This window comes from Ciconia boyciana, chromosome 3 (genome assembly GCF_034638445.1).
Source record: "Ciconia boyciana chromosome 3, ASM3463844v1, whole genome shotgun sequence".
NCBI lineage: Eukaryota > Metazoa > Chordata > Aves > Ciconiiformes > Ciconiidae > Ciconia > Ciconia boyciana.
Genome location: NC_132936.1, coordinates 42,988,174 through 43,014,170, shown reverse-complemented (window position 1 = coordinate 43,014,170; position 25,997 = coordinate 42,988,174).

The following is a 25,997-nucleotide window of genomic DNA, read 5'->3' as shown; positions in this document are numbered from 1 at the left end:
GTTGGTAAAACAGCAAATTTTGACCAATACATGACTTGACTTTTGTGTTTAGTTTTTAATATGCCAATACTTTCCAGATGTGATCAAAGAAATGTTTAAGAAGTTAATGGAAATGTACATTAAATTTCTTAAAGCTTTAAGAGTTAAAGAAGCTATTTCTTCCAATGTATGTTATTGTGCCTATATTTAATAATTAAAATTAAACAAGACTTTAAATATAACAGTTATAATGTACTCAGAAGATTTCTATTATCATCCCTGGACATTCCATGAATCTTTCTAACTCTACCATTGTGCTTTGACTGGGGTTTTTTTTTAATTGAATACAAATAACAACATACTTCCAACCTGAGTTTGGATTGCTTGCCTTGAGCTAAGTTGTGTCACAAATTTAACCTTATTTAAATACAGGTTTTGATATTATTTATTGTTATCTATTTAAATATTTAAATGAGATTCAATAAACATTTTTACTGAGAAGTTAAATAATAAATATTTAAATCAAGTGTTATTTAAACATAGGTTTGTTTTCTTAATGTGAATGGAAGGAAACATTGACCATTTAAAAGGGGCTTTTGGGAGAAAGACTAACGGATTACAGATCTTCACATTGTGACCAATCAGAAATAATTTGGATCCATCTATTTCTTTCCTTTATGCACTATTTAGAAGCTTTAGTTTTTTCATATCTGTCACAATATAATTACATTAAGCACCTAGATGAACAAATTAGAGTAATTTAATTTTGCAGTTTAAACTCTGATTTGCCAGATTAGTTCAAATCAAAAGGAAATTTTTGAGGAAAACATATTTCTGACAGCCATATCATAGAGGGGCTGATGAGAAAACGTGAAAGAAGTACAAAAAATCTGCTTTCTTCCAGATAAAAAGAAAATGAGGGGTGTAAGGAAGAGCTAGGCCCTTTCTCTAACAGCACAGGTCTCTCTTGAAAAGCAGCTGCCTCAAGATGCGATTGTCCCTGCAAAAAGAAATCAGGCTGTATATGGATGAAGAACTCGAAGGGATGGAGGGGAAACTTGTTGCTGCAAGTAGTATTTTTACTGTTCTTTTCACTTGAACTGCACAAAATCAGTGAGTTATCATTACAAAGTGGTGTATTCCTCTTGTGCTGTGATAAAAAGGTGCAGAGATGCCTTGACAGGGTGCTAAGATGTTCCCTGCTGAGTTCTTCTGTCAAGGTTGACATCACTTCCTATCATTCCACACTAGAAAGACTTCTTAAGCAGACTAGGGACAACACCTCAGAGAAATGCTGATGGGTCATGAATCATCTCAGAAAATATCTCCAAAATAGTGTTTGAATAGACATAAATAAAGAACAGTTAGGGCTGAGTTTCAGCCTGAGGTCTCCTGATACTCCTCAGTGTCAGTTTCAGCAGCAGAAAGACGAGATCACGCTGAATCATAATCACAGTGTAGAAGTTCAGGATTTCCCAGCCATCAGGTAATTCTGTCCAAGTGCAGAACAATGAGCCTTCCTAACTAATCAAAGCTCACTCCATCAACCGCCAGCTACAAACTTCCTGCATATGATCCCGTCACTAAAAGCTCAGCCTAACACTATTGCTTGTAACGGCCCCCTACAGCCTGACACCCTGTGCTATAATCCCACTTCTATTGCCCACAGAAAAGAAGACTCCATCATAAGCCTCTTTGTGTATGTGTGCTTTGATAAAACTGATAAATACTGGACATTTACTCTTGTGCAGGGTTGAAGAAGCCAAATGGAGCTGACAGGCTTGAGAGTAAGATATCAGAGACCAACTGGAAGCAAATTACTTGTTCAGAGTCTTCAGGTGTAAGATTATGCCCACATGGCAATTGCTTTGAGTTGAATAAAAGCAGACATGAATGTTGTTATAAGAATAAACCAATATTATTATTCACTGACATATAAAGATGCTTCTTTAGAAATAAAAAAAATTATAGTTTTAATGAGACAGTCAAGACCCGAATTGCAATTTAGAAAAGCAATCAAAAGCAAAGAGACTGAAGAAAAAACAAGGAGAAGGAATGAAAAATGATACTTTAGTATGAAACAAAACTAAAAAGGGAGAAAAAAATGAAAAGAGTGTGGTTATTAGAAGGTCTACAACTCTCAAAATAAAAGATAGATCTAGAAATAGGGAGAAAATTCAGGAGCGGATAGTCTTTCAGGCAAGTAATTCGTGTAGTATATAGTATGTATAAAAACAATTGATAGATTTGGAGAGCTGATCAGCTAGGACACCATTTTATCACCCTGATAGAAATACTGCCTCTGGCTAACACAGTACGGTGATAAGCACTCTGGATTATAAAGCAAGAAAAGGATAAAAATTAGACCAGACTTTCAGGAAATTCTGAACATGCTTCTAGTTAGATTCAAATGGGGAGTAGAGCTGTTCAGATTTCATCTCATAGCAATTTACAAAACTCTTGCCTTTCTCCAGTAGCTATTTTCCATATGGTCATCTGTCTTGTTGATAATGTTTCTTATTCCTACTAAGTCGATCAAACATTTTAAACATAAGAAGTAAAATGTAGAAACATATAAAATAGTAGTAGCACTAACATATAAAATCAAAATAAAGTTTTTTCATAATTAGAAGATACTATCCATGGTCATGACAGATAAAGTAGATCCTGTGGATGCACAAATGCACTTATAACTGTTTTAGGGAAAGCACATTATCAGAAAAACAGAACAGATGTAAGGAAAATAAGATGGCTGAGTAAAGAGATATCTCTGTACTGCTGTGTTTTTAACCAACAAGTAAGATATATGTAACAAAGGAGAGCACTTTGATCTGTTCAGATTATTGTTCCTCTTACCAGAGACAGTTTCTATCATAAGCAACATCTTTAGAGAGTTCTGATGTGATTTTTACCTCCATATAGAGTTTTCTTTTTCCCATCTGTAAAAAAACACATTAAAAATAAAATAAAACACATCAGTTCTGCAGCTGCACACTAAATAACAGGCTAAATGGCTTTAATTTAGGTGACAAATTGGTATAATAATGTAATGTCACCCTCAGAGACTGCCTCAACGAACAACTGACCCCTTGAAAAAAGAGAAGTTATAATCACTTTTTTCTTTGGAAATCTCTCAAAACTTGTCTTGAACTTTATTCCTTTTTCTTCTCTGCTGTTAGCACCTCAGTAGAGTGACAATGAGCCCAATATCACATCTCTGACTACCAAGAGAGCTTTAACATTGTTTTCATCAGTGAAAAAAAGGCTCAACATGTGAATCTGCAGATGTTTCCGAACCTCAGATGTTTTGTAATATGGCAATGGCAATCAGAAGCAAACGGTTTCTGGTGCCCCCCATTCTAACAACTGTTACCTGAATATGCATTTTTACCTCTGATACTCATTTTAATTGTAATTTTTTTTCTTAAATCAGTGAATGAGACGTACATGAATTAAAAAACAATGCAATGGCTGATCAGATGAACCTGGCTTAACCCAGAACACTTTCCCAAGAGGACTAGGACAACCACCTCTTTTGTGGCATCTTTAACAGGCTGTTCCTTCTCTTGGCTGCAGTGGCCAAGGCATAATGAGGATAAAGAATATCTTATAAAAATGGAAGCAAGATCTCAACTGAATTACAAGCTACTATGTCAAATGCTAATATTAGGGGCTACTACTTTTCTTTTAGAGGAGTAAAATCTAAGCATTAGCTGGGAATAAAGGCATGCATATTACTTTCTAAATTGGATGTGATTTAATTACATTCTATCCCATTTTCAATTCTCTGTCATTAGTTTTAGGTAAAAGGCTTTGAATGTTTGTTCTTACACGGCAGCTCTCTGCCACCTAAATGATCATGATTTCAAGTAAGTATGGGTTAGCACAAAAAGGGGAAAAGCTAAAAATAATTTGCCCAGCACCTCAGTACCCTCTGACATACCTATGAAGAAATTCTCTTTGGCGATGGACACTGATGAGATCAGTATTCATTTTGAAAGGAATTCTGATATACCATTGATGTATCTCAATGCTTTGTCAAGTCATTCCTTTCTAGACAGTGTTTTTATGATCTTGTTATGAAAAGGATGAGCCCATGAAGGAGAAGTTCCACCACCAGAATTGACAGAGCAGCCAAGAAACCTCCAGTCACAGTGTGGGTGCCTCTGTCAGTCCCACTAATCCACAGGGTCTCTGAGATGTCTTATGGTCCCCAATTTGTTCAGAAATTGTTCTTAGACAGGGAATTTATGGAGATCTGCCTCATTTAGTATCTAAACCTCTTGCAAAGAACTATATGCTGTACTATTCTGATTAACTTTGGGTATCACTCTGTCGGGTTTGGTTTGTTTTTTTTCTTTTTGCACAGGGGGATGTGATCTGTCCCATGAAATTTAGTAGAGCTTGCAAGAATAAATCTCAGTGTACCCTCTTCTGATATAAAATCTACTCACAAAAACCAGTAGGGGCTGGTCCTCCACATTTTTTTTTCCCTACTGGCTGTATTAACCGAAACTTCATCCCAGGTCAGTAAAGGGGAAATGATGCTATCACAAAGTCTCAGCTAGTTTTGCAAAAGGCAAATTTATAAGAGGTAAATACATGTTACTTGCAGACTTTCTGAATCTTTACTTGAGCACAACGTGTGTTACAGGTTTTTGTTTGGGTTTTTTTTTTCATTTTCACTTATGACTTTGAACTAAGAAAGAAAAATCTTCTAAGTAAAAGGTAAGAAAAAATGCTTAAGGCAACTTTTTTATTGACAAAAATATTTTTTTTTAAATCTTTGTTAGGTGTCTTCCTTGTGAATAGTATGTACATGTCTGCTTTCATAATATAATGTCTTTACTTTGGCTAAATCACTAGTTTTCAAGAAAAAAATAGGGATTAGTTTACCTTTAATGTCGGCACTGGGAAAAAAATTAAGCGGTGGATAGAGATTACTACTTTTAATATGTTTTCCCTTTGGTGTCAATTATTTCAAATCCAGGTTTCAGTTATTTCTATAAAAGTGTGGTAGTCATTTAGACCATGGATACCCTTAAAGAGATCAAAGACTTCCAGAAGATTGATACATGCTGCAAAAATATATTCTTTTGCTTTCACTTATTCTTCACAGACTCTTAAAGCAAAAGTCAGCCGAGCCCATTCCCAGCATAAAAAAGAACACTTTTGCTGCTTTAACTCTTTGGACTTTAGATTAGAGCAAAAACACTGCAACGTAAGATAAACTGCCCACAGGTAAGAAGCCTGAGAACATAGGTATCAATCCTATTTTTAGACAAGAAATGGAAACCTAATCATATACTGAAATGATATTTGGCTAACCAGTGGGGATAAAAGAGGTCGTTTAAATTCTAGCCTCTGCTGAGATCTGAGATTTGGTTCTGAGCCTTTGGAAAACCCAAGTCCTTGGATATTCATTTCCTTATGACAAAAATCCCTTCTGTCTTAGTGCAAAATAAGCACAGCAATGGTCAGAACTCCAGCAAGTTATCGTTGTCATCAACATCAGCATCAGTAGTTTTCAGGCTGGTACATTTTAATAGTGATGCTCAGCATCCTTTGTTTCTGAAGTCTGTTTCTCAATTGTGTGTTTGAATCCTTAAAAATTAGTAGTCACTTTTAAAGACCTGATTGTATTTTGTATGCATCAGCTGCATGCAGCCAGCTGATGTTGCATGTAAGTAAAAGTTGTCTCTGTATCAAGGATTTTACAACCCAGTGCACAGATAAAACAGTTTAGGTACATAATATGCCAAATGACATACACCTATAGGCTCCAGAAATGTTTCTGAGAGAAGCAGAAGAGAAAGCTAGCATGGAAGAGATGTGCTTATACAGGATTAAACAGCTGAGAAGAGGTCACATAATAGAGGAGGAAAGAGAACAAATCCAGTAAGTCTCAAGATGTACTGCACAGGGAAAAGAAGCCACTAAGTGCTGCAAAAGCAAGAATGTGCAGATCTTAGGAGACCTTTGAATCCTTGTAAATCCTGTTTTCTGAGGAAATTTTAAATAGGGGTTATGAACAGCAAAAATTACTGGCAAAAATGTTTCATTTAATAGCTAAAAATATATTTTATAGATCAGTGGTAGGTTTAAGGTTTTCTTTTTGTTTGAATCTATCACTGCAGTTGTCAAATGGAACAGTTGATACTTAACCTTACCCCGAAACTACATATTACTTCCAAAGGGTATAATGCAATGTATTCCTTTTCCTTCTTTCACAAACATCTTTGATACATGTCATTTTTACTGCAGTTAGTGCATGATTCAAGAATCTGTGTAGTGAGAACATCCTTCCCTTCTGACATAATGGACCAGCTGCTGTGTATTGCTGCACCCAGTCTTGCAAAATCCTCCTCACGCAGCATTTCTAGTAGCCTGCTCATCTACAGAATTGTTGTTCCACAGGAAATCCCAATGTTTTAAAACATTATTATCTGATTTAGGAGAGGAAATTTAACTATGAAATTTCCCAGGATCTCCAGTTATTCAAGGAAAGAGAAGAAATAGCCTTCTTATACTCCTTAGTCAGTCATGTGAAAACACAGGCAGGCTTTGAGATGACCTTTCTAAAAGACCATCCTTAAGATGATGGTTCTGTTGTGGAATCAGCATTTGTTTTTTAAATGCACTCATTTAAGAGTTTTGAGATAAAAAATAGATGTGTCAGCAAGTTTGTTCTCAGACTGAGACCTGATTTTCTTTCTAGATGCGGAAAAGCAAGTGTGTATCTGCAAGTAGCTGGTTGGCTGGGAAACTTACCTAAGCTAACAGTGGATCCGTTTCAAACCCTTATTTAATCACTCTAGGCCAGCACAGCATCAAGCAGAACTTTAATCATCTACATCGCTAACCAGTGCTCAGCCTCCAGCATGTCTCACTCTGCCAAATGATACATCTTTATGTACTGCTTTGGCTCTGACATAATCTGAATTTGTCTTTTGACCAGTTTTGTCTAATCTTACTAGGACTTCTTTAAATAACTCATTTAGAAAGTTGAGTTGCTTATGAAGAAAAATATAGGGGGAAAAAAAAACAGGTAGCTTTTCGCTGCACACAGCTTGCAAATTCAGAGTAAGTAGTTTTATAAGAGCACATAAGAAACTCATACCCTCTCAGCATGATTCTATTAAAGAACAACGGCTTCCTACAGGATCTGCCATCTGGAGAGCAAAAAGATGAAGATAATGTAAGAAAGATCTCATTCAAACTATACCAGAAGATGCTAGAGATTGGATTTGTTTTTTCCCAGCTTAATTCGTCTGGAAAAAAAAAGTCTAAACAAAGGCACTATCTGGGCTCCCTCTATAATCAAGTGATAAAGAAAATTCCAGAGAGTGATTCACCTTGTGTCTCACAAACACCTTGAGTTGGAAATGTTTGAGTTTTGGTGAGGTGTGTGCAATCTTATACTAAGAGTGCATTTTCTGCATGCAACAAAAATCTTTAAGGAAGACTGTGACTGCTAAGGCATAATTGTGTCTTCACTCTGCTGAAAGTAATGAAGCTCACTCACTTCAGCACCACTCCTGAAAATAATACTAGCTAATACTATCAGTTTATCTTTATATACTGTCCAAACCCCAAGATGTGATTCTCCAGTGTGTGGAGATTCTCCAGTGAGAATCCAGTGATTCTCACATAGATCTTCTAATGGACATGAATTTGTAAATGCATTGGACTTTTCTTTTTAAATTGCTTCCTGGGTTGTCCATGTACATAACTAACCATAAAAATATATTCTGGGGAAAATAAATTAGTAATAAAGCCAGCTGAACATAAACATATTTACGTAACATAAAAGCAGTCACTGCTGACTCCAACAGACATTTAGGAATCTTATGAAAGTTAAGGAGAAGTCTTTACTGTTTCAACCCTAAGCCACACAATACATGAAGGAGAGAGAAAATTCAGCTATTCAGATGGCTGGGGGAAGTGACTTTCTGAAGGATCACATCACTGGGGTTTTTGCCACTCAATATCATAATCGTGCTGAACATCTTCTTTATGATGCCACAAGCATTAAGATCCTTCCCCTCCTGCTAGGGAACCCAGGCAAGTGCTTCTACACTGCTTTCGCCATGCTTTTGAAAACATCATTAAATTAGAGAAGAGGACATTTGATATCCATGAGGAGATATTGTGCCTTGAAGCACTGACTCATTAAGTAATCTTTATGTATAAATGTCATTAGTTTCCATCTCTTCCAGATGTTCCCCTTAGCCAACAGAAGTACAGTTACCAATTTCCTAACATCATTCAGAAACATTAATTCACCCTCTTTCCCCACTATGCACTTATAGTTACAATACATATATAGTTCTATGATGGTTGAATTCAAAGGCTTAGAGTTGATATAGGAACTCTAAATAGGTATTTTCAATAATTGCACAGTTCATGGAAGGAGTAAAGAGTATGTGACAAATTGGCCTACTACTGTTTCCACCTTCAGCATTTCCCATGACTGGCTAAACTATCTTCAAATAAGCAGTTTGGTGTCTAGTAAACTCCATTTAAACTCTTATCTAAAAATAAAACCCAATCAAATGCAGAAACTTTGAGGTATATTTATAATTTAGCCACTTGGTTTTACAGACATTAGTAAGAAAGATGGATTATTTCCTTTTATCATGTGCTTTTAGGCTCCAGATTAAATGGATCACAGACCAAGTCCTTCCATAGATACATAATCCCAACAAAATGTTTTCTGTTGCTATGTTTTTAGCACACACGTCTACTTGTCAGACTCAGTCCCTGTTGCTATGTTATCATAGCTATCCTGTTTCAAATGGTTCTTCGACTTTGCCATTGTCAGAGTTGATGGTATATCCCTGCTAGGGAAGTACATGTATTGAGTCTGGCTCAAATGGAGTTAACTTTCTCCGCAGCAGCCTATATGGTGCTGAGTTTTGGATTTGTGACTGAAACAGTGTTGATAATACACCAACGTTTTGGCTGTCGCAGAACAGTGCTTACACAGCAATCAAGGCTTTTTCCCACTCTGTGGGCCAGCTAGTAAGCAAGGGTTGGGCACGAAGCTGGGAGGAGACACAACTAGGACAGTTGACTTGAAATGGTCAAAGGGATATTCCCCACCAAACAACATCATGCTCAGTGACAAAAATGGGAAATGAGAGGAGAGGGTAGGGGGTGGGAGTGGTGGAGGAGGTTCTTTTGCAAGGTAGTAGTTGCTTGAAGGCTGGATGGCCATCAGTCTGCTTGTGGGAGGTAGTGAGTAATTGCCTTTGCATCATGTGTTTTTTGTAGGTTTTTTTTTTCTTTCTTTCTTTCACTTATTAAAGTGTCTTTATCTTCACCTATGAGTTTTCTTGCTTTTTCTCTTCCTATTCTCTCCCCTGTCCCTCTGCGAGGAGGGGGAGTGAGTGAGCAGCTCTGTGGGTGCTTAGCTGTTGGCCAGTGTCAACCCACCACAATAAGTCATTCAAAGTTAGCATGGTACAGCTGTTCAGAGATCTAGTTAATTGAGCTTTCCATGATCTAAAGCAAAAAGCTTTGTGCTGTGTGTGGTTTGCTATATAACACCAAAGTGCCAAAGTCTGCAAGGCACCCACTATTCAGTCTGACCCAATTCTGGTGCCTTCCTGGCTGTGCCAAAATTCTTCCAAGCTGAAAGCTGATGTCCAACAAAAAGTAAAATAAACTTGACTTCCATTGTCAGAGATTTATGTATAGGTAATTCAAGGGAGTATTTTCCCCAAAGTAAATTTTCTACAGACACTTGCTCTTTTAAGAACCTGCAAAGCAGGTACTAAGTGCCTTTCTCATCCAAATCAGTGGGAAACATCTGAAATCTTGCTTCTGTAGCACTGCAGTCATTCGGATCCTGCTTCTGTTCTTATCTGGAAACTTTTTGCCAAAAGACTTGTGAAAAGACTCGCACTAGAAGGTCAGAGTCTGAGAGCTTTCCAGAGGCTGTAATAACAACAGGATTAGGCCATGATTAGGATATGGATCAAACCTTGGATAAAGACTAAGAAATGGATCTGTGTTTGTTCTGTAAATCTAACATACTGCAACTCAGACTTTTTATTGCCATGGACAGACTACTGATTCATATGTTTTATTCCCAGTTAGCTAAAAGACTTCTGAATCACATGTTAGTATGGACATTCAAATACATTAATACAGATAAGAAAACTATGGGTGCAAGCAGCTACATTATCATGTACTTATCAACTTCTGAGCACTCTGAGATAAGATATTTCATTAGTTATACAGTTTTATATTTTGTCCTTGTACTGGATGTTCAAAGATATTTTCTCTATTTAAATCTGCACTTGAACAATGAACTGAAAATGATCAGTTGGAAAGATTACCACCATAACCTGTTATTCTTTAGCCAAATGTACAGACTCAGGTAAATTACTTGCCTCCTTGGATTTGTCACTGTGCCTGACAGCTTGCTCATATATCCAGTTATGATTATGCATTGATTTTAATTATAAATAAACTATATAAATGCTAAGATAAGCATGGAAAACTTACTGTTTCAACATTCCTCCTTATAATAGATTGCATATACATATCATACTTGCTGGAGCTGAAATTCTAATGATTAGGACAGGTTAATAATGCAAAACATGAGTCCAAACAGCATGTCTTTTCTCTGAGTACTGAAGAAGATCAGGTCCTGAAAAGCATCACACAACAGAAGGCAGAGGAAGTATTTATACAAATCTTTGTTGTTAGAGCTTATGTAGCCCTCCCCATTTCCTAAAACGAACTTGTCCATCTCTTAACAACTACGGAGAATGCAGCTCCCAAAAGCACTCCTCAGCATGGCTACTAGGACTAGCTTCTGACCACCACAACGGAACACACATAAAGAAAGGAAAATGATCAGTTGGGTGGAATGCGTTAAAGAAACTGTAAAGGTATATTAGATAGTGACTTTATTTTCTTTCCTTAAAATTACTGAATTTTACAGACAGATTTTTTTTGGTGTAATAGAATAAACTAAAGACAAGAAAATTTACATTTCCCTAACTCTGTAGATGTTCCTCAGTGCAGTCATGTCACTCCTGTCTTGTTCCTGTTCTCCAAGATGCTTAAGCAGAGGTTATCAATTACAAGTTTGATAAAACTGAAGCTAATGAGCTTCCAACTGACTCTCACATAGTTGGGAAGTCTCACCTGAAACACTGGTTTTGTTGTAGGCAATATGGCAAAAAAAGATAAAATTGTCAAATTGATCTTCACTGCTGACCTTTGACTTGCCTAACTGATTTAAAATACCTATTTAATATTAGTAATAGACTGCTAGTCTGGAAGAATTTAATCTTATATAGATCTACATAACAGTTTGCCATCAATGACAGCTGCGTCCCCCACATTGCTGGTCTGGCAGCTTGTGGCAGAGCATACCATTGCAGTAGGCAGGCATAATTATTTTATACATTATTCATTCTTTCTGTGAATCAAGACCATGAACCTCATCTCTCATTTTCCAAAACACAGGGGACTTCAAAAAAAGCTTGTTTAGCAAGTAATATCAGCACTTTCTGTTTGCCAGTCCCTGGAGGGGAACATTGTCCAGTCACTTGTACCCACAAAGCAAATACTAAAAAAATGTTAAAAAGATCACTTCAGGTACCATATTCAGTCAGCCCTTGACATGTATAAGTCTGTCAACAAAGGTGCTATGGTGATGCTGGGTTTTTTCCTTTTAACAAGCTGAAATGAACCCAAGAGTGTATTTCATGTAGTCACCAAACCACCATGAAGTGCCAATAAAACCTGCCTTCTGAGCAGACAATATACCATGTCTGACAGAGGGATGAAAGTTTCCTATAGTGATGTTTCCAACCATGAGGACCACCCAATACTTTAGTTGGCTCTAAAAAAATCTAATCATCTCAGATTTACTCTTGCTGCCACTGAAAATAATGACAACATTGAGAGAATGACCATCTTACACATCTTCAGTACCTAACTACTATTTTTCTTTCTCTAGATGTAGCAACAGTAAACTTTGCTTCCAAATCAGAAACCTATAAAGAAACAGCAGCCCTGAAATTTCTTTCTTGATTCCCCAGGCTATACTATCTGATACCTAAAGCTGCTTGAAATTGTTTGCCAGAGATGAGAGCTGTGGTGGTGTTGATGATCCCTGCCTTTGAAAGCTTTTCAAGATAACAGTCTAGTTCAACTTTTTCTAAGTCTGCCTATGAACTTTGGGTATAATCTCTTTAAAGCTCCAGCTAAGCTCACCAAGCTTTGCTGGGTTTTCCTTCCCACAACTTTTTTTTCTTACATCTGAAAAGCTTCAACAGCCTACCAAGGAGCCTGTGAAGAGCCCTTTTTTCTTCAAATTCTTCTCTGACAGAGAAGAGAGCCAGAGAGCTCCACAAACCATTAAAAAAAGGAAAAAAAAGGAAAAAAACACCTTGAAAAACGTTTTGAAAGTTTTTCCATTGCAAGCTTCAGCTGTGCCACCTTGGCAGATTTTGCTCAGTTTTGCCAGGCATGGGTCCTAATGGGCTGACCCATGAGGGCATTAGTATTCCACTTAAACAGATCAGTGTTTCGAATTGTCTCTGACATCTAAGACCAATACTAAGGTTTTAACTCACCTTCATGTTTTAAACAGTAAGCTGAGGTGAAAAAAAGCTCTATGTCTTCTCTGTACTGGTATGATTTTAAAAAATATTTCTAGGCAGAAAAAAAGTCTAGTAGTGCTATGTGGACAGTGGCCAATAACCTGCTTCCATTTGGGACACTGGTCACGAAACTGGTTTCAGTCATGAAACACCTTAAACATTTACTCTAGAAAAACATTGCATCTGCTTTTAAAGAACTAACTAGGAGAAAATTTGAATCCTCCTTTAATTTCCAACCCTTTAATTCCCCACTGTTTTATATTTTATGTCATGCTGATGAAACAGAAAATTATAAAGACAAAGACAATGAGAAGAAACATGTCTTTGTAATCATAAAGAATTCTTGAGCAAGGTATACTTCACACACATATTGCTGGTAGTGCCCAATGATGCAATTAAACCAGTCTTAATGCATTCAAATCTAACCCATTTGAAACTCTTTAACAGAACTATTCTATGGCAGATAATATTCATTTCATTGGGCCGAAATGGTCTATGGACGAGTGGCACTTATCTTATCCCTGACACTTTATTATTTCTGTATATGGTACTAATAGTTTACAGATCATAAATATATCCTCAGAGAGCGTTCAAACATTTATAGTTAATTTAATTCATAAAGAAATTATGGTTTAAATATACATGTTTTTCTGCAGAGTTTAGCACTAATATGGCTCAAACTCATCATTTCATTCCCAGGAGGTGCAAATGCCAAAAAAATAATACTGTTCTCTAGAAGATGTATACAATATTGCAATGTATGCTTATCTCCCAAAGCTTAAGAAAAACTGAACGAACAAAAATGCCGTTTGAAGTTGAATATATCTAATGTAATGCTAATAGCACTCAGATTTTTTCTAGATAACATTGATCATAAAACTGCATTAAAATATTTAATTTTTGTTTTAGTAAAAGATTTTTCATCCGTATCATAATGATGCACATTCCTTACAGTTGTTTTTTCATATTAACCTTATGTATTTTTCAAAGTGTAATGAGAGTTTATGATATTCATCAGTGTTCCATAGGAAAAACAAATGTCTAAAAAAATCTTTCATATGACTTCAAAAAGGATAACAAAATAAAACTAGCCCTACTTTCCTAGGACCTTCAGGAAGATCAGAGCTGAGGCTTATAAATTGAAAATTTAATTCTTCCTAAATGATATTTTTACAGGGAAATGTCAAGAAAATGGTTAAGATTCAACAAGGAATTTGAGGGATATACCCAGTCAGAATAAAAAAAAGTAAAATATTTCCGAGAATTTCAACCCACAGTGGACTAACATTTTGGCTTTTCTTCTGTTTTTCTTTTCAGTCATGAACTGTTCATTAAGGCCAGGGCCTGAAATAGATTGAGGCAAAATGCTCGTTCATTGCTGCGCTGAGAGATAGTCCACTGATTTATGGATATAAGCTGTGAAATTTGACTTTTGAACATGAGAGGAAGACAGCACGTATCTATTTTCTTCCGAGGTCCTGTGTGCAATCAAAAGGAATTGTAATTATCATAATGCCAATAGAATTATAGTAACAAACCACTGTGCTAGAGACATAGCTCACCTTGGAAACAGTTCTTCTGTGGATTTAGCTAACACCATTTTTTTGGAAAAAAAAAATCACACACACAAGAAGAATATTTTGCTAATACAACCATATCTATTCAAGTGCTTTTGACTATATCAGTGAGTGGTAACAGGAAAAAACATACTAAGTGACATATATTGGAAAATCTCTGCTATAGACCAAGCCTGATATGATACATTATATTTTAGACCTTGCTACAAAAGTAAAAATTTTTTTAGTGAGGATAATTTGAGGTATCCAAAGAAGCTCACACTGTAACTTGAGAGACAACTCACACCTACAGAAACACGGCTGTGCCATTTCATTCATATGGGTTCCCTAATTATTATCACGTCTACTGGCAAAAAGTTATTTTTTATTTTGTTGGCCTAATTTCATCTACCTTAAGATATTGTTTTAGTCATAAGAAAGGCAAATGTAATAACTGTTTCCATAACAAAAGAAACCCTTTTTTTTAATATATATTGAGAAGGACCTCTATAAATGTTAGTGAACCCTGTTTTACAACAGCATTTTTCTTCCTTTTTCATAAGGTAGCATATTTGTTTCCTTATGAGCATGATTTTTGTTTGCTATTTTTTTAAAAGCAGACAAGAATGTTTGGATTAGAAATACTGACAGAAATAAAGAAAAGTGACGGGAAAGTGCAATGTGGTTTATTGCTAATCTCTTACAAAATAAATGGGTTTATTTAAGAAAACAAACAAACAAACAAATAAAACAACTAGTTACATTTTAAATTATAAATATACTACATGATCTGGCCTGAAGGAGATTTTACAATCCCAGAAAGGAGTATTTCAGACTCATTTGTTGATTCAGGAAGGCTGACACACAATAAATCTGACTGAGACATGTATATTTGTACATAGATGCATGTATACGAAAATATTATTTTCCTTTCCTAAAATTCTATTTCACAGAGACTTCTAGGTGTGAGAATTTCTCTGAAAGCTAAAGACAAACATTAAAATAATAAAGTGGAAATTCAAATCTGATTAACATTTATCTTATTGTATACAAGATCAGTACTCTAGCAAAATTCAGAAATAATTGTAAACTTATATAAACAATAAGAATATGTGCTCCTAATACAATATGCTAACAGAAATTTGAGAAGAGAAAAGTCTGCATCAGTAATATAATTCAATCTGTCTACCATCTTTAACCTTAAACTGAGACAAAATCATTATACTGTAAGGAATCTTCCCCACTCCATCCAAAATTATCATAGCAAGAGTAGGAAGACATTTAAAGAGAAAGCGTTCAAGGAAGAGAACAAGATCCTCCTATATAAGATTCAGCTACAAAACATCCCTGAAACACACTACAAAATTCAGTTGGAGGTTGTGGTTAAGAGCTGAGAAGTGCTGGGTGACTGAGGCAGTAATGTGATCATTGATAAAAGTGACTTTGATGCAAAAGGAGCCCTAAAAATGATACTGCATAAATTTGCAAATTCTCATCTGTTCATGCTCTCCTTTGGAATATCTTTTCCAAGCTCACAGTAGTGTTTGAATGTTTCCCATTCCAGGCTTTAAGTTCTCATATAGGGGTAAACGCATATTCAGTATATTCAGTAGCATCCAAAATTATATTGCTGGCAGAAAACACTTCAATGAAAGAAAAATGAACTGTATGTCAAAATAGATTATTATGCTGTGGAAACCAAGAGAAAAGCTACAAGTTCTGACTCGGCCACATCTAGTGGTGTCTAACCACAAAATCAACACAGAAGTAGCAGGACCAAACACGCGGAAGAAAATAAATCTCTGACCTTGTTCCAAGATGCATGACTAAAACACAAGGGCAAACTAAATCCAATAATAACGAATTATATGACAAGAAAAAAAAGAATAATGTTAGCCTTCTCTCTGGCAAATGTCATAAAACAACCTAAACACGTTCATTTTCAGTGCTGCAGGAAGAGCTAATCTGTAATTAAAGCTTTACGAAAATTAGGACTGCCTATACAGAAGAATGTGGAGCTTGAAAGCCTTGACAAAATAATGCAAGGTCAAAGTAAGAGACACTAGTGGTTCTATTAACACAACAAAAGAGCAAATATCAAAGCAATCTCTGGAACAATTGCAGCAACTAAGTTGCTACATGTCAAAAATGAACAACCACGCAAAGCAGAGAAAAAGAGAGGAGGTTTATGCAGAAGAGAAAACCTAAAATTTCCCTATCACACTGCTGATCAGCAGTGTAGCTGATACATGCTCAGCAACTGAATGGAATTCATTCCTGCAAAGAAATTTTCTATTAGTGCTGAATGCATGATGTAGAGGAAAAAAAAAATAAAAAAAAGGACTTCAAAGGCAAATGCCATTCCACGGACCAAATCCATATCTGCCTGTGTATGATACTGACGAAAGCTAAATGGAAATGGGGTGATTTGATATGCCACTGCTGGGATTAGTTCTGATGGCAACACTGTGCTGTCCTGTAACATTAACTGTGTTGCAGCATGATCCAGCTTCCATGCCGTCTGCAGGGGTCTTTCCTTTCACTGAAACACAAAATGAATCGCCTTCTTAATAAGAAAGGAAGGGTGGGGGGAAATGGCAAACTAAATATGGAGGGCATTCATTACCTCTACTTTCAGCCTAGCCCAGTGTGCAGAGCAGTTGTGTTGCCCCAGTACCAACCTGAGATGGAAATTGTGACTTAGTGGATCACAGACTATCTCTTCCTCTCCCAGCTTCTCCAAAGAGGAGAATAAGCCTCATTCTGCACCCAAACCACTGTATCCTCCCTGCCATATTTTATGTCAGAAAGGACGCTAAAGGTGGAAGGAGACTTTGGGTATTCCCCACTCCTGGACTGCCTGCTCACCAGAGTGAAGAAATATGTCTTTGTGGAGCCTCCTCTCTGCTAAATACAGTAGGCTGTGGCATGCCATGCCAAAACAGTATCAGCACATTTCCCTGCAGGCTGAGTAAGCCATGTCCTGACCCTGAGTCTTACTCTTTTCTCTGTATGCATATGATAGAGAAATAGCTCTAAGAAAAACATGACAGAAGCAAATCAATAGTAATAAAGGCAGTGGCTACCTTCTTAACCAACAAGTGGCCCAGGTTCTTTTAAGAAAATAATATCTGACAGTAGCTATACCTTTCATTCTTTTATGCCATTTTCCTGCTGGCTTCCCCAAAACATTTCATTTGCCTAGCGACAAAGAGAGGATGCTGACCTTCCCATTTCCAATATACATTGAGAGCGTTTCATCTCACCTAAGCTTGGCCCCATACAGAATAGCCCTCTAGCTCAATGTAACCATGTAGGCACCCTTCTTAGAGAATATTGCCTGTATTGGACACTCATTTCAGGATATGCTAAATCATCTTATTAAAGAACCAAATGTATATGTTGCTGGCATAAATCATTCTCCTTATGTTTTTGTGTCCTTCATGAAAATCCTGCTTGTAAGATGCTGTTTTGGTATACTTTTTTTTTTTTCCTGAGGCTTAGCATGTTTTGATTATAATGAAATCCATGTTAATTGACCACTCAAAGACTGGGTCTATACTTCAGTCACAAACTTACACATCTCAGCTATTTTTAAAATAGCTGGTCTGGTATAGTAGCAGTTTAATCAAGACAGTATGGAGCTTAGTGCAGGCTAAGCATTTCTCCTCTGCAGACAATACTGTTGTTATTCTCACAGCAAAATAACATCTAGAAGCTGTCTTTTAAGGTATGTTATTGTAATTGGAACTCAGAGCTTTGTAAAGACATAGTAAGAAAGATACAAAACTAGAAGTATAAAAAGAAAAATACTTGTAAAATGATGCATAAGCTCAAGATGTCACTAAATTTCATAAAATAAAAATGGCAAGATACCTTTCTTGGAAAGCTGTTAGGAATCCCCATTTATACCTAATATTTTGTAGTGCCAATCTTAATGATAGTACAGGAACATACAGTTATAGAAGATAGGAACAAAAAAGATGTCTAACGGTTTTCTAGCCCATTCCCCAATTTTAGCACCTATAAGTATTTTAGAATGGCAATATTAAAATCCTCAAGGAGCTTTCTAGTGGTCCTCTCTCTTCTCTGGAGGCAATGATGTTCACCACAGGATCTATTTTCTCCAGTGTAGAAGAAAAGGAAAAAATAACAATTGTTAGATTCCATAAGAGCTGTGGTTTTTAAAACAGCTGTCCAGTGTAAACACATGTGTAATAACATTTGAATGCTTCTAAAATACCTGAGACACAAATTCTTCAACACATGGAAGTTTTATAAAACACCCAAAATGCTAATTCAAATTAAAAAGTTTATTAGCATCCAGAAGGTCAAGCTTCACCTAGCTTCACTTAGCCAAGCCATTGATCTATCTTTCCATTTATTAAATAAAAATAAAGCTTTCACATTCATTGTCTTTTACTGGAGTATGGTGTATCCATTTACTCAAAGTAAAGCTATCTCCATGACTATGCAAAGTGGAGAGCTCAAATCATATATGAATTGGTACTGGAGTTCAAAGCATTGTAATCAACTTTCTAAAGACAGGTGTTACTATCTCTGGACCTCGTCTAAAGATTTAATGCTGGAAATGTGATTTTGCTCTAAAGAGGTTTCTGATGTCCTTTTAAAGCAAATGGTCATTTCACAGAGGTAGTGTTTGGACCCTTGCTTCCCTATAATTATTTTTTCCTTTAATTTGAATAAAGTTTATTAAAAAAAGATTGGAATGAATGATCACATTTTCCGTGGCCATTCATTTGCCTGCAGCACCACTTTTTAGAATATTCATAATGCAGAAAATGTGATTAGAATAATTTACTGTTCTTCATGAATAATAAATTATAGAATAATTTATTATTCACATGTCTCTTGCAGAATAAGCTTGTTTGGTTATATTGCTTGTCATGTTATTATGAAGCTATTATAACTTTTATGGGTTAAAAATAAGGATTCCCTAAGTTTGATTCAGTACGTTTGGTCACATTTAGTACAAGTTTAGTTTAGTACGTGGCTATGTTTAGTGCATGTTTAGTTTAGTACATGGTTAATTAGTTTGGATCTGGATCCTGATGGATTCCTGGTAATAGTTCCATTGTCTTCTTGGAGAATCTGATATATGTCTTGTCTAAACTCCCTTAGGTTTTTATGTTAATTTTCTTCTTCATTTGTTAACATTTAGTCTTGTGTAAAATGCCTCATAGCAAAGGAATATTTTCTTCTCTTCTGGCACTTAACCTCAAGTCCAAGTTGAAGCACCCCAGTTCCTAAAATCCATTAAGAACCCAGGTACTGTCCAAGTTGCATCTTCTACCAGAAAACCAGTCTCTGATGATCATGAGTGAACACACTTTATGAAATTATTTATCATTCTTCTCCAGCAGGAAGGCCTCTTCCCCCTCTTCCACTGTATGGTTTCACCAATCCTGTATTGTTTTCTGTTCCACTCCGACAGCCAAAAGCATGTTGTGTCCAGCTCTCTCTTAATGCCTATCTCTCATCATTGGCACACCAATTACTGAAGTACAATGAGCTTCCTCTAGCAGTGAAGTGAAAGAATTGATACTGGATAAGAATCAGAACCACTTGTCTTCTCTCTCATGGTTTCTTTTAGTGGAAGCCTGATAGCCTTCAAGCTGCTTTTCTAGGAACCTCTTCAGAGTAGGACAATGGACTTGTTAAAGGCTCTTAACTGCAAAAATCTCACTTGTTTTATTCTGCTGAGTGGTTCCCAAGTTCTTGCCATGATAACCTATTCACTTCACTTTATAATTATCTCTTTATTGAAGCTGTTTGGCAACAGGCAAAGGGATAGAAGAAGATTCTGTGAAACATATATATATATATGTATAGTGGTAAGCAAAGTTATGTTAACTACTAGAGCAACACAATCCAGTGGACCTCTAGAGCTAATGAGTTGGTGCTGAAGATCCAGCATCCATACTGTTCCCGCTCTATTTAGTTTGGAGAGGACAATACTTAATGGTGTTCAGTTACTCCTGCGTCATTCTGGTCAGTAGCAAGAGGGAAGGGAAGAGGAGGGTTTCCATAAGTGCATAGTGGAGATCTACAAGGATTCTGTGAGTACCTCCCCTCCATGCTCCTCCCTTCCTTGAAGGAGGCAGTTGAACCTAGCCAGTGTAGCTGGCAAGCTTATGATAAGAAAGTTCCACCAAATCTTTACTTATTTTTATCCAAATCTTTACTGATTTTTATCCAAATTGTGTCAATTTAAGAGCAAAACACATAATGGTTTGGTGTTGTATTGTAATACTCATCTGTCTGGCACTTATGTCCTTGCTGGCATAAAGTACTGCCTAATAAAAATCTCCAGTGATTGCCTGGAGAAAAGGGAATTTCTTGCTAGTTTGTTTTTCTAAGTGCCTTTCTTTAGTCTTGACATCTCACCATGTCTTGTGTTATGAGATACAAGATTATTCCTACAGTATTTTTTTCTTATGTAAGCTTCAGATAGAACAGAATTTGTATGATTCAAATAATTTATCTGAGCAGGACAACTGAGCCAACCAAGCTTCTTCAGAAGGAGGAAAGATATCTAAAGCAAGGTTCCCTTTTTTGTTTCTCCATCTGCTGGCCAGAGTACGTATACACATGCTTTTGGGCTGGAAATAGCCAATTAATATGGGAAAAATATATCTTGTGTTGATTTAGAAATAATTATATAATAATTCCCTAAGACTATTTTTTTTACAGACAGATTTTGCAAACTAGCAAAATTCTCCACAGTCAAGTGAGTAGTCTGTTGAAAAATAGCTACATAAGTCTTCAAAAAGTGATTCTTCTAGACTGAAAGGAAGAAAGAGAATCAAAGAAGTAATATGGCCTGGACACAATTACAGAGTAAAAAGGATCCAATGATCAAAAGATAAGTGCAGCACATTCCAGCAGACAATTTCAAAATGTTAATATTTCCATATTAACTAAGATTATTAAACATAAGATTAAGGCTAAGATTATTAAACATAAATATAGAAATTTGATTGACAGAGCAAACTCTTAGGAGCTCATTCACCATTAGATGTACAATCTCTGGCTATGGACCTCTGTTAGTATGAAAGAGTTGTATGACTGTATCCCCATGCATTAAATGGAGAAATCTACTCTTCTCCATGACGTAATACCTGGTGTTTTTATTGTATTTCTGATAATCAGGCCTATCTTTACCTAAAGCCACAAAATATTCTCTCTGCATAGTGTACAGTACACATGTAGTAATTATAATATTTATTGTAGATGAAGGTACAGATACAGATATGGCAGGCACTATATTGAGAACAGGGCAGGAGTATTCATGACAAATATTACATTCAGATACATTCAAATCTTTGCAGTGTTAAAGGAAATGAGATTGCTGAATCATGTCTCTTAAACACATTGTTCTTTTGTATGAACCTATTTTACAGTCTTTGGCATGCCAAAACTCCCCCCAAAAAATATTGTCACATTTTAAAATGTGACTCCCAGTGCAACTACTTTGTGGCACCACATATAACTCTCAGGAATGCTTAGCTGTCACAGCTGCAGCAGCCACCAGAGCTTGTTTTGTGTGACAGGCAGGATACTGCATGAGTCCATGCGGTCCCTCTGCCATCACATTTTGGAGCTCACCTGCTCCATGACAGACAGCTGAGCAGGTGCCAGAAAGGGACTGGATCTCTAACAATCATACCCTGGAAAGATGAGCTGTCCCTGATACAAAATTCTCTACCAAAATAAATAAATAAAAAAAAAAATCCAACATAAACCCTAAGTCATACATTGGTCAATCTCAAGAGCAGCAGTCCATGACTGAACAAAAAGCTGCAGGTCATGGGACTAACAGGTAGACCATGGGCAGATTTAACATTAAAGTTTCATTATACTTCTCATCCAGGGTAAAACAGAGAATCTACCTATCAATGATAATTTGTTCCTTAACTCTTTTCTTCGTTCCTTTGGAAGCTAATTACTGAGGCATTAGTATACCAAGGCTTTAAGCTTGTAAGAATATTTGAGATTAAATGGTCACAAGCAGAATACTAAAATAGTTTTATACACCCACAGAAGCACACACACATACACGCCCTGCTTCCATTTCCCCTGTCCTTTATTGGTAGAGATAAATGAGTTTCATTTCTCCCGGAAAAAAACGGAACTTCCCCTTCTTCGCCACATTTTCCATTTCAGGGTTTTCTTCTCTTTTTGTATTGCTGCTCACTAACTTAGCAGGACAATTGCCCCTCAGTGCAATATCCACATAATATCCTTTCATTAAGGAGCTTGGGTTGAAGATTAGGTTGAGGAAAACCCCACGTGACTAGGGAATGGATTATCTTGTATTATACTATTAGTATTTCTCAGGTGATATTTGCAGATGAACTTAGCTTTTTAAGTGAAAATGACGTATGTTACTAAAAAATGTGTTTTGTTCTAATAACAGTTTTAAATGTGATCACACTTTTTCATATCATTTCAGATGTTGGACCTTTTTCAGTCAATTTTATTAGACTTTAGATTTTTTGTTTTCTTCCTTTTTTAATCCCTTTATTGGATTTGCATCATCAACTAGATTTGGTTTTAGTGTTCAGTCTTGATGACTTATTCAAAATTCCACTTTCAAACTGTTTTCACAAATGCTGCAAACCAGCTGGCTCCAGCCAAGTCTTCTTCAATTAGCATCAGAATCAACCTTTCCTCCGCTCCATCACTTGATCACACAGCTGATAGAAAACACAGAGAAAGTGGGGAAGGAGGGAAAGGAGGGGTTGCCCGTTTTACAATGAGGAATTCTGATTGCACAGCACTTAGACCTGTTTTTACTTAACTCGGTAGGAGTTTTGCTACTGATTTCAGTGCCTATTGGTCTAGACATTATTAAAGAGATTTTTTGTGGTTTTTTTTTTAAACACCACAATATATTATTCAGAAGGGAAATCAATCTACTAAAAGCAGTCACTTTTAGTGTAAATACAGTAGTGGGCTGTGGAAATGCACATATTTAACCTTTGAAATGTCTCTAAAAAACATTACGCTATTCTCCCCAATATCACCATCAAAGGGCTCACTGTAATATGAGTGCTCTCTATTTCTTTTTATTTCAGTGGGAATTGGAGAGATCAGTGCCATTAAAAGGAGGCTTGAGTTTTGATACTAAAGGAACTATGGGATTTCTGACTATTTGATAAGATGTTAAATATAAAATGTATACAAACCTCAGATTAGCACTAGGCAATCATTTCCACATGCAACATGGGAATCCTTCAAGTACTTTTATCAAGTCTTCTAGATGCTTGCGATCAGTTCACATAAGAAAAAACAGATTGTTTCTCCCTATATTCATCAATACTGAAATCAAAAGCACTCAGTCACTAATTCTGCTGTTTAAAAAACAAAACAAAAATTAAACATTCACTAAGTATACAACATAACAGCTTATGTGACTTTACTGTATATAGTCTGATTATTGTCTGCACTATGTATAAAACTGCAAATATACAGCATGTGTATAACACATATGTGTACATGTTTATCCATGCACATACATATGTAATTTGTCTATGCAGTAGTGGTATACACCGCTGTTTCCACTTAGGGATTCACCACCCAGTCCTCTGAAAGGACCAAGCACAATTGCGACATCTACTGTAAATCCAACCGCCCCACAAACATCAGCCATTGGGCTGCGCTGCTCTGTCTCACCTTCAGACAGGAAATATGGTGATGATCCTGGTCCTGGAAGGATTTTTCATTTTCTCCTCAAGTACTGATACACTTCAGGGTTTAATCAAAAACAAAACTTGTACACCAATGAGGTTGCACAGGTTCTGTGAAACAACCTGATCTCTTGTTATAATGTGTATCATCTTACTCCGCCATTACCTAACGGGAGGATGTAGGGAACATAGAGCCAAACTCTTTCCAGCAGTTCACAGTGAAAGGATGAGAAGCAATGGACAGTTGACATAAGGAAAATAAATTGCAATGAAAGTGGTCAAACACTGGACCAGAGAGAGGTCTAGATTTTGCAACTTACTCACATAAAACAGCATAATGATAAGAAGCTGAAGCAGTTGATAAAGCAGTTCTGAAGTTCCTTATCATGGTGTGTAAGAACTGCTGCAAAGTATAATTTGGAAAGTATCTCTGCAGATCCCTCATAATTTCAAAAATAACTAGGTCATTAAATCCCTCAGGGATCTAATTCCACCTTTCTTTTATTTCCAGTAGTTCCTTTTATTTCCAAGAGTTGTCTGCCAAATTCAGGGTTATGTGGCAAGACTGGAGTACATGGCAAACAGCTTGGGTTGCACAAGCATTGCCTCTCTTGCTCTCCAATGGAATTACAAGAGCATATCTCTGAGAAATGAGCCATTTCCTTTCATCTATTTGAACCGAAAGTGTTGAACTGCACACTAAATCTTCTAGTATGCATGTAATACATTAAAATGAATTAACCACACACATCCAGATAGACCTAGATTTAGGAGACAGAAAGAGTGGGATGGAAGTAGAGTTCAGCTCAAAACCCATGGGCATCCTTCTTTGTGACTTTCCTTCAAGAGGATGCTCAGGGCTCAGTCCTGTGGAGCGCTTAGTTACCTCACCTACCACTAACTTCAAAGGGATTCAAGGGCGCTCAGTGCCTCACAGAACAGAGCTTTAGCCTGTCGACATGTTTAAACTCCAGACATTTATTTTTAATGAATAAAATAACATTCACTTCTATGCTCTCCCCTTTCACTAACACTTTTCTCCTTTCAGGCTTGATTTAGAAAAGTGCTAAGTACAACGAACACTTACTCCTTTCCTTTTCCTGCACCAATTATCGCTGACAGGCTCAGGGCCGAATGGTTCAGAGGATTTCTTTATCACATGGGTGGTCTTCGGGCTACAGTACTGAAACATAGTACTAAATTCAGCACAGTGGAACATCAGGCACAGAAGCAAAAGTAGAGGGAGGACAGAGTTATTTTTTAATATTTTTCTAAATCAGACTTAGAAGTATGTTTCTGCCCAGGAACATTTCTTACTTTATAAAATGTGGCATCTATCTCATTACCTTGCAAGCAGGCTAATGGCCTTAACTTAGACTAGTTACTGAACTTCTATGGTGGGATGAAAGCAATACCACAACTGAATTACTCAACCCCTGCCACCACCCAAGCTGGTGGAAATATCATAGCAACATTGAATCCAACATTGAGACCACTGGCATGATAAATGCTTACGAGGACCAAAGTGCTGAGAATTATTTTAATGGTCTTAAATAAATAAGTCAGCCAAAGGTTTCTGTGTCTTTTACAGAAGTTTTAGCTAACTTGGGATGAAAACATTTTGACTTTGACTAACTATGAAGAAAGTATTCTTAGCATATGAAAAGATTCAAGCCTGGGTCTCTCATGTCTTGCAATTCCACATTCAACACCTTGGTACAAATCAGTACCCTCTTTCAAGATTAAAGGAACGGAAAGCATGAATTTCTTCTTCCAAGCACAGCAAAAGATTTTGCCAACTATGATGACAGATAATATACTATATAGACCAGGTGACATACCTTCCTGGGGCTTTGCTCCCACACTCCTCTAGAAGAAACATTTATCCAGCTTTGTATTCCTGTGCCTTGGTTGGAGTGAATTTTCTGAGTCCCCTACATTATGACATATCAGAGCCCTTTTTTTTCCTAACCATGTGAGCCTTGGTCAGTTCTCTAATCTGACCATATGGCCATTCCAATCCTTGCACCGGCAAAAGGAAAGAGAAAAGAACAAGCAGAGGGCAGGATTGCCTGTTTCATTAGCAGAACACCTTATGTTGACTTAAGTCATATACCAAA